The following is a 7,923-nucleotide window of genomic DNA, read 5'->3' as shown; positions in this document are numbered from 1 at the left end:
GCATTTTTAGACAAAAACCGTAGCCAAGATGGTCCAGGCTCTGAGATACTTCGTTACCCTGCAGGGCACCTACCCCTCTTCTATCTCAAAGACTGGATCCGCCACTGCGTCTACGACGTGAAACCTCCTAAAAAAGGTTTAAGTTTTTATGCTTCATGTTCCTTTACATATTACGAAAGTTATTGATGTTGGCGGAGTCTCGCTTTGGGTGAGCTCTGTTTGCTGGGACACAAATAATCACAAACCCATTATGGGATATTTTGGCCACGGGAGTGGCCGTTTATTAAATTAAAGCATATAAAGCTGGGAAAACCAGATACATAAGAACATTATACCAGCAAAGGTGAGGGCACACCCGCCACTCCCTAGGGTAAAATAAAGCTAACGGGAGGGAAGGGAGGGAAAAATGTTTCTGACTGTCTTGTAATGCGAGGAAGGAGGCCTTGTGCCTCGCTTCTGTGACCTACATGACCCGTGACATAAATGACACTTTCGTGACAAATCACCCGGATGACAGGAAACCCTCCTTTGCTGGTAGCTGGAGAAATACAATAATGATCAGTCACATTAAGCATAAAACCATTTATTTCTTTTAGAAATAAATCTCATTTATGCTTCATGTTCCTTTACATATTACGAAAGTTATTGATGTTGGCGGAGTCTCGCTTTGGGTGAGCTCTGTTTGCTGGGACACAAATAATCACAAACCCATTATGGGATATTTTGGCCACGGGAGTGGCCGTTTATTAAATTAAAGCATATAAAGCTGGGAAAACCAGATACATAAGAACATTATACCAGCAAAGGTGAGGGCACACCCGCCACAGCCCAGAGCAAGGAACGAGTGAAAGGGCCGCCCCACCCGAGGCCAAAGCAAGACGACCGCCAACAGAAACTACTGGTACCTACAAATCAAAATGTACAATGGAAAAAGGTGTGCGCCGCCTGATACGAAAACCCGAAAAACCACATGGGAAAAATTGGGAACGTATCCCCCAACCAATGCAGTCACACAAAACCTCTGGGGGTTAAAGGTAAGAAAGATACCACATTAAAAATAAAAAGGGTCAATGTGCGAGAGCTGAGATGAATATACATGTATTATAATCATCCAACCGTGTACACCTTACAACAATAGCGTCAACTAGCGCCATAACGGCTCATGTGTGTCCATAGCAATAGGACATTGTATACATTCTTTGTCACTGTCACTCACAGCTTAGTTCCACCAGTTTAGTTCAGTGGAGGTTATGCACGTAAACATATAGAAATAGAATGGTAAGGCTGTTTACCAAGCCCTGCTTACTGAAATGGATCAGTGTAACCAACAGAAATGTACAAGTTTGAATGGCCCTTGCTCACACTGTCAGTGAATCTGATACAGATTAAAAAGTGTGAATCACTTAAGTTAACTAACAGTTTAAAAGTGAAAATGAATGAGATAACTGTATGGCCCTTGTTCACACAGCCATCATAAATTGCACTTATTCACTAAGCACTGGACACTAGATGGGAATAAAATGGCCTATATAAGCAAATGAGTTTTAAGTAACGTTTTCCTAAGTCTTGGATACAGAAGTGGATTGATGTAACCAACAGAAATGGGCTACTGTAGCTAGAATAAAGGAAATGGCTGCATAGCCTGTCAGCTCACACAGTCAACTTATAATATCGGCCTCACTAATGCCACATCGATACGAAGCTCAAACGTGTTTAAAAGCTGTAAAGTTAAACCAGGTTGAAATGATTAGAAGTGAAAATTAATCAGTAAGATGGCTGTATGGCCCCTGCTAACACAGTCACCAGGAATTTAAATGATAGCAATTTAGGCTGAATGGTCATAGCTCAGTGACATAATGAAATGATTTAATTTAAAAAACTGTGATCTGGCTGTATAGCCCCTGCTCCCTTATCAAAAAGCTGAAATAGCTTGTTAATGTAACTGATTAAAATGAAATCGGTAAGATGGCTGTATGGCCCCTGCTCACAGAGTAAACATGAATTTAAATAATAACAATTTACTCTAAATTGTCATAGCTCAGTGACATAATGGACGGATTAAATTTGGAAATCTGTGATATGGCTGTATGGCCCCTGCTCACACAGTCATGCAAAATTATACTTATCAAAAGTCTGAAATAGCTAACTGATGTAGCTGATTACAATAAATCTGTGCGATGGCTGTATGGCCCCTGCTCACACAGTCACCCTGAATGATACTAATAAAAAGTCTGACGTAACTCACTGATGTAACTGATTCAAATGAAAATCTGTGAGATGGCTGTATGGCCCCTGCTCACACAGTCACCCTGAATGATACTAATAAAAAAAAGTCTGACGTAACTCACTGATGTAACTGATTCAAATGAAAATCTGTGAGATGGCTGTATGGCCCCTGCTCACACAGTCACCCTGAATGATACTAATAAAAAGTCTGACGTAACTCACTGATGTAACTGATTCAAATGAAAATCTGTGAGATGGCTGTATGGCCCCTGCTCACACAGTCACCTTGAAACTATACTGTAAGCAGAAATCACCTAGGAAACTAACAGGTGAATTTAAAAGTGAAAAATTCAATATACTGTAAGATGGCCGAATGACCCTGACTCATGTGGTGAGAATTCTACATATTACAATGTCACTGCCCATATGTCCTGCACATAAGTATCAAATGACATACATGTCCTATACACTTGAGCTACATGTATACCCAATCACAATGCCCAGCAAGCCAAAGTTGCCTGAGGAAAGTTCTGCCCAAGTAGATGTACACGTAGGTGCCACGTGCCAAGGGATGCAGCAGCTGCTCTTGAGTAGCCCGACACTAGAGATGCAACTCCTGGAAAACTGATCAGCAGAATGTGTACAACTCTTTGGAACATTTCTTGCATACTATGTTGAACTGAATTGAGGAACCAAAGAGAATGCAGAGCTATTGACTTTCTTAAGAGAGATGCCAAGGGAAAGCTGAAGATGGTTGGATAAAGCTGGTTGGTACTCTGCTCAAGACTGGCTTCATTCAAAAGGCGTTCATGAAAGGGAGCTGCATGTGTATACCTTAGCACCTGCAGTAAAATGAAAAAACTATAAAAACAACTTCTTTAAAAAAGCCAGAATGTGCTACCATTAAAGAACAATGTGTAACCAATTAATAAATCAATCAGGATCTCCCAAACAAAACAAATAAACCGTAAATTCCTCAGAAACAACAAAGCTAAAAGCACTGATGTGACGTGGAGAGTAAAGCATAAAGCAACGTATAACAGTGTCTCATCACAATAAATGCAGGACTGTAATGTCCACACATATCAAAACAGGGGAGCCAACAAAACCGGAGATTAAAGTTAATGTAGCTGCATGTAAACCAAAATAACGGATTGCATGAATAAAGACTAAAAAATAGACAAAAAAGGCAAAAAATGTGAATAGAAATTCAAACCAAATAATATTGGCATCTGGTTACCCTAGACAAAAATACAACAACAGAACCACACACATATCACTGCAAACAAATCAAATAAGCAGTACAAACAAAGGAACAGGGGCCTAGAACAATGAGGACCAAAGCCTCAAACTGAGGAACCTAGCCTCAACATAAAATAATGAGGACGAAACCTCAATATAAAATATGAGGACAAAGCCTCAAAATAAAATATGAGGACAAAGCCTCAATATAATACGAGGCCAAAGCCTCAAAATAGAATATGAGGACAAAGCCTCAATGTAATAAATAAAAATAATGGACGAATCCACTATATAACACAATAAAAATGTGGCAGGGAAAGTCTGTCAGACATTAAGTCGACGCAAAAAACTCCCCTATAAATGCCAAAATAATAAATAATGTAATACGAGGCCAAAGCCTCAAAATAAAATATGAGGACGAAGCCTCAATATAAAAAACAAGGACAAAGCCTTGATACAACATGAGGACAAAACCTCAACAAAATGAGGTCAACGCCTAAAATACAAGTGGAGGAACAAAGCCTCACACTGAAAAAACGGCCCAGAAGTAAGCACTGGCAGACAGAATGTCGCCGACAGCGACTAAAGGAAAACAACAGAACACAACGATACACAATGCAACAGGATAAAAACACAATATGCAGACAAAACTGACATATGAACAGCAAACGATAAACCTGATATGCTGATACAGTACACTGTACCTCTGAGGTAACTTTGTTAGAATGGTTGCAAGTGTTAGCCTGTAGGGTTTAATAACGCATCGTTTTGTTTGGCTTTGTTTTGTTGTTGCTGTTGCTGTTGTTGTTTTTTTTTTTTTTGTATTTTTATAATACTGTAATATATTAATTATACATATAAGCTGCGTCCAAAGGTCAAAAATGCTCAAATTGCATAAAGGTAAACTCAAAATAATTATAAATAAATAAAGTGTCTTTCCAAATCACAAAACAAGATCATAAACAAAGAGACCCAGCTCCAGGCAACTGAAGATCGGGCGAGTGTTACTGATTTCAAATATAGCGCCAGTTGGCACCAGCGATACAAGTAGCTGAAGAACACGAGGCACAACCGGTCTGAGGGACAACGAAACTGTGCTACGCACACCGAACGGACTAGCATACACGCCAGTGTAACTGAAAACATAAAAAATTAATGGTCGATCGGATGTAAAATTCGATGTTACCAATAAGCAATGGCATTTCATTAGCATAAACGACCGCAACGTGTATGAATTCCCGCAATCAACAAGACGATCATGTGCACGAACATGACTGTGGACATCAATACAGCACCGAGAGTAAGCGGTGAGCCATCGGGCAATAATCTAGTACTTATCTCAAAGAAGAGGTGATGCTCGGTAGGTAAGACCCAAGAAGAGCGAAAGAGACTGATAAATCGCAAGCATCCTGCATCTAAATCCGGTCGCCATCAAAAATGTTTCTGACTGTCTTGTAATGCGAGGAAGGAGGCCTTGTGCCTCGCTTCTGTGACCTACATGACCCGTGACATAAATGACACTTTCGTGACAAATCACCCGGATGACAGGAAACCCTCCTTTGCTGGTAGCTGGAGAAATACAATAATGATCAGTCACATTAAGCATAAAACCATTTATTTCTTTTAGAAATAAATCTCATTTGTGACGTTTATAATTTGTAGACTACAAAGATCGCAGGTTTCTCAGTGAATGCACTACACCTTAACACGTACCGCACAGTTTGTGTGGGTTAAAGTATATTACAGTTATTGGTAGCGAAAAAAGTTAAATGTCTGAGTTATTTGCTGCCTTAGGACTGTCCACAAAGAAAACAAACAGTACCTTAGTTAGTGTAAAATTTTCTATCAGATATTGTGAGGAATAACTGTTCGCCCGGGCCAGATAAGAAAATATTTTATAAGCTTACGGGGAACACAAACGTCGGTCTGATTTTTCTTTTAGGCCTTCCATTAAGACAAATATTGAACCTAGAAATCGTAACCTGTATATTGCTGCTACCGAAGGGCTACGGCAACCAATAACTTCGCAAAGGGGTGTGGTGGGAGGTTCGTTGATGTAGTTTGGAAGAATTCTACTGCTATGGTCGAACTTGTTTATGGGGGACCCCGATAAACCTTTTTCATGGGGTTTAGCTTGTAATTGTGGTTGCCACTGGCAACAACCGTTTAAGCATTGCTTAAGATTTTCTTCTTAAAGGTGATTTTTGATTTACTTGGCAGGTGCCCTGCATAGAACTTCCGGTTCCGTTTGCACCCTATATTTTGGTCTTTCATTGATAGTAAAAAAACTGGATAGGAAAGTTATGTCACGTGAGCTGATTTCTTTTCGCTGATTGGTTGGTTTTTGCCCCAAGATGGCGTTGGATGGTTCCATCATAGCGGAAATTTGTGACGAAACGATGTCGAAAATGTGGCGCAAACAGTCGAAATTTAGGGTTTGTTTGCCTGCGTGTGGCTCTTTTTCGAAGTTTTTATAGTGGTATTTTAATTTTTGGTGTATTTTTTTCCCTTCATTTGTTGTCTTACGGCGATGGCGACCCTTCAAAGCCACACTTGAACCTTCGAGGTAAGCACTTTTTGTTGTTGTTTTGTGTTATTTGTCCTTGTCTTTGAGAAAATTGCGTCAAAAAATTGACCTTACCAGAGCCATATTTAATAGACTTGACGACTGTTTTAGGACGTCTTTATTAAGAGGGTTCTTTCTTGTTTCTATTCATAACTACGATTGACAGATCTTTTAAGGATGGAATTGTGGCATAGGTATAGTTACAGAGTGAGTGCTGTTATTTCCAGCCATAAAGTTCCAATAGGCAGACTAATTTGTGTTGAGAACTGTTTCGCTCAAGTAATATCCTAGATTAACCCTGCTAATTGTTCGTAAAGCATTATGTTAATTTCGCTCATCCAATAAATACAATCGCCTCACGTCGCTCCTCGCAGCTACAATCCTGGTCAAAAAGTTAGGGTTACTTTGCGTTTTAGGTGAGGAAAATGTAATTCTAGTTTACCCCCTCCCCCCCCCCCCCCCCCTGAACAGTGTTGGGTGTTACAAGTCAGACACCTTTTACATATCTTGTACACTTTATGAACCTCAACTTTGTTTAGGGGTGTGGGAGAAAAAACTTGTTAAAGCCGTGTTTATGAGTGTGTATTGCAGGTTAGCTGCAAATTCCATGCAAAAACAAAGTGAAAAAGGGGAGGTGTCCCAAAACCTTTTGGCCAGGATTGTCTGAAAAGTTGCTATTTTGAAATCACTTCCAAATGTAATTATTTTGCATTTTCAATTTTGCTTACTACAAAGATGAAAAAAGTGTTGGAATTTTAGCTTAGCATGTGTGGATGAATATTTACAAGTTCAGGGGCTCACACAGCCTACAGTCGTAACTTTGGCATGGATTAGAGGTTTTCTCTTGGTTTCGGCATCTGCATCTGTAGTGAATCTACGTTTACTATACCACAAAGTATTCCAAGTGGCCCTTTTTCACTTAAAATACAGATTACATGTAAAATATACAGTATTCACGGTATAAATGGTATTATAAACGTTTAATGCCATAAACCACAGCCTTCTGCTCGCGAAGTTGAAGGCCTATGGATTTTCTCCTCATGCCTTGGAACTGATGTCCACCTACCTGCTAGGTCGTCAACAATGTGTCAGATTAGAAGGCGTATGCTCTAACTTCAAAACAGTTAAATCTGGCGTTCCTCAAGGTTCACTATTGGGGCCGTTGCTGTTCAACATATTCATTAATGACTTGAATTTCTGTGTTCCTAATGTCTCATTGCGGCTGTACGCTGATGACACGACTACCTACCTGTCTGATGTATCTCCCACCATTCTAGAATTTTCCTTCAACAAAGATCTTCAGACTCTTTCTTTGTGGTTTGAGTCTAACCATTTAACAGTGAACAATACTAAGACTCAAGCATTATCTGTCGGACCCTGTGCCTATCGTTATTCTTTATTTCTTAATAATGCTAGAATAGAATTTCTCCGATCTATTAAGATTCTCGGAGTTACTCTAGACAAGGACCTATCCTATAAAGAACACATATCAGATCAACTAAAGAAAGTCTACGCGAAGGCCTCTACACTGAGAAGAATAAGGCGTTTTCGTCCTCATGATGCAATGATAAAACTTTATAAAGCATTTATATTACCTCATCTCGAATACTGCAGTCCTTTGTTTGTAGGCATAGGTACGGGTCAACGCAACCGTCTCGAAGATGGCAACTGTTACATTTTGAGAACATTAATCGGGCACAACAAGTCAATGTCATAAGACGAGCTGCTCACTACGGCTAGCAGGAAATCCTTATATTGTTAGACTGCAAAACAGTCGGTTTTTTTTCTCAAAATCAGTAAAGAAATCGGTAAAGCGTGGCGTAAGAGTCTTACGCGCGCGAAGCGCGCGAGCCTCACACGCCCTAGAGAAAAAAAAACCGACTGTCCGT

General features: G+C 39.9%; 1 long non-coding RNA gene across 1 annotated transcript; it reads right to left on the bottom strand.

Annotated features, from left to right (window-relative positions):
• Positions 1-248: 248 nt before the first annotated feature.
• Positions 249-5,107, bottom strand: LOC140945903 (uncharacterized). Its single transcript, XR_012166770.1, has 2 exons — positions 3,867-5,107; positions 249-3,694 (listed from the first exon to the last, which is right to left on the bottom strand). It is a non-coding gene; the product is annotated as an uncharacterized lncRNA (long non-coding RNA).
• Between the last annotated feature and the right edge of the window lie 2,816 nt (positions 5,108-7,923).

This window comes from Porites lutea, chromosome 1 (assembly GCF_958299795.1).
Source record: "Porites lutea chromosome 1, jaPorLute2.1, whole genome shotgun sequence".
In the NCBI taxonomy this organism is placed as follows: domain Eukaryota; kingdom Metazoa; phylum Cnidaria; class Anthozoa; order Scleractinia; family Poritidae; genus Porites; species Porites lutea.
The sequence above is the reverse complement of the archived record's forward strand: the minus strand, read 5'-3'. Positions and strand labels throughout refer to the sequence as shown.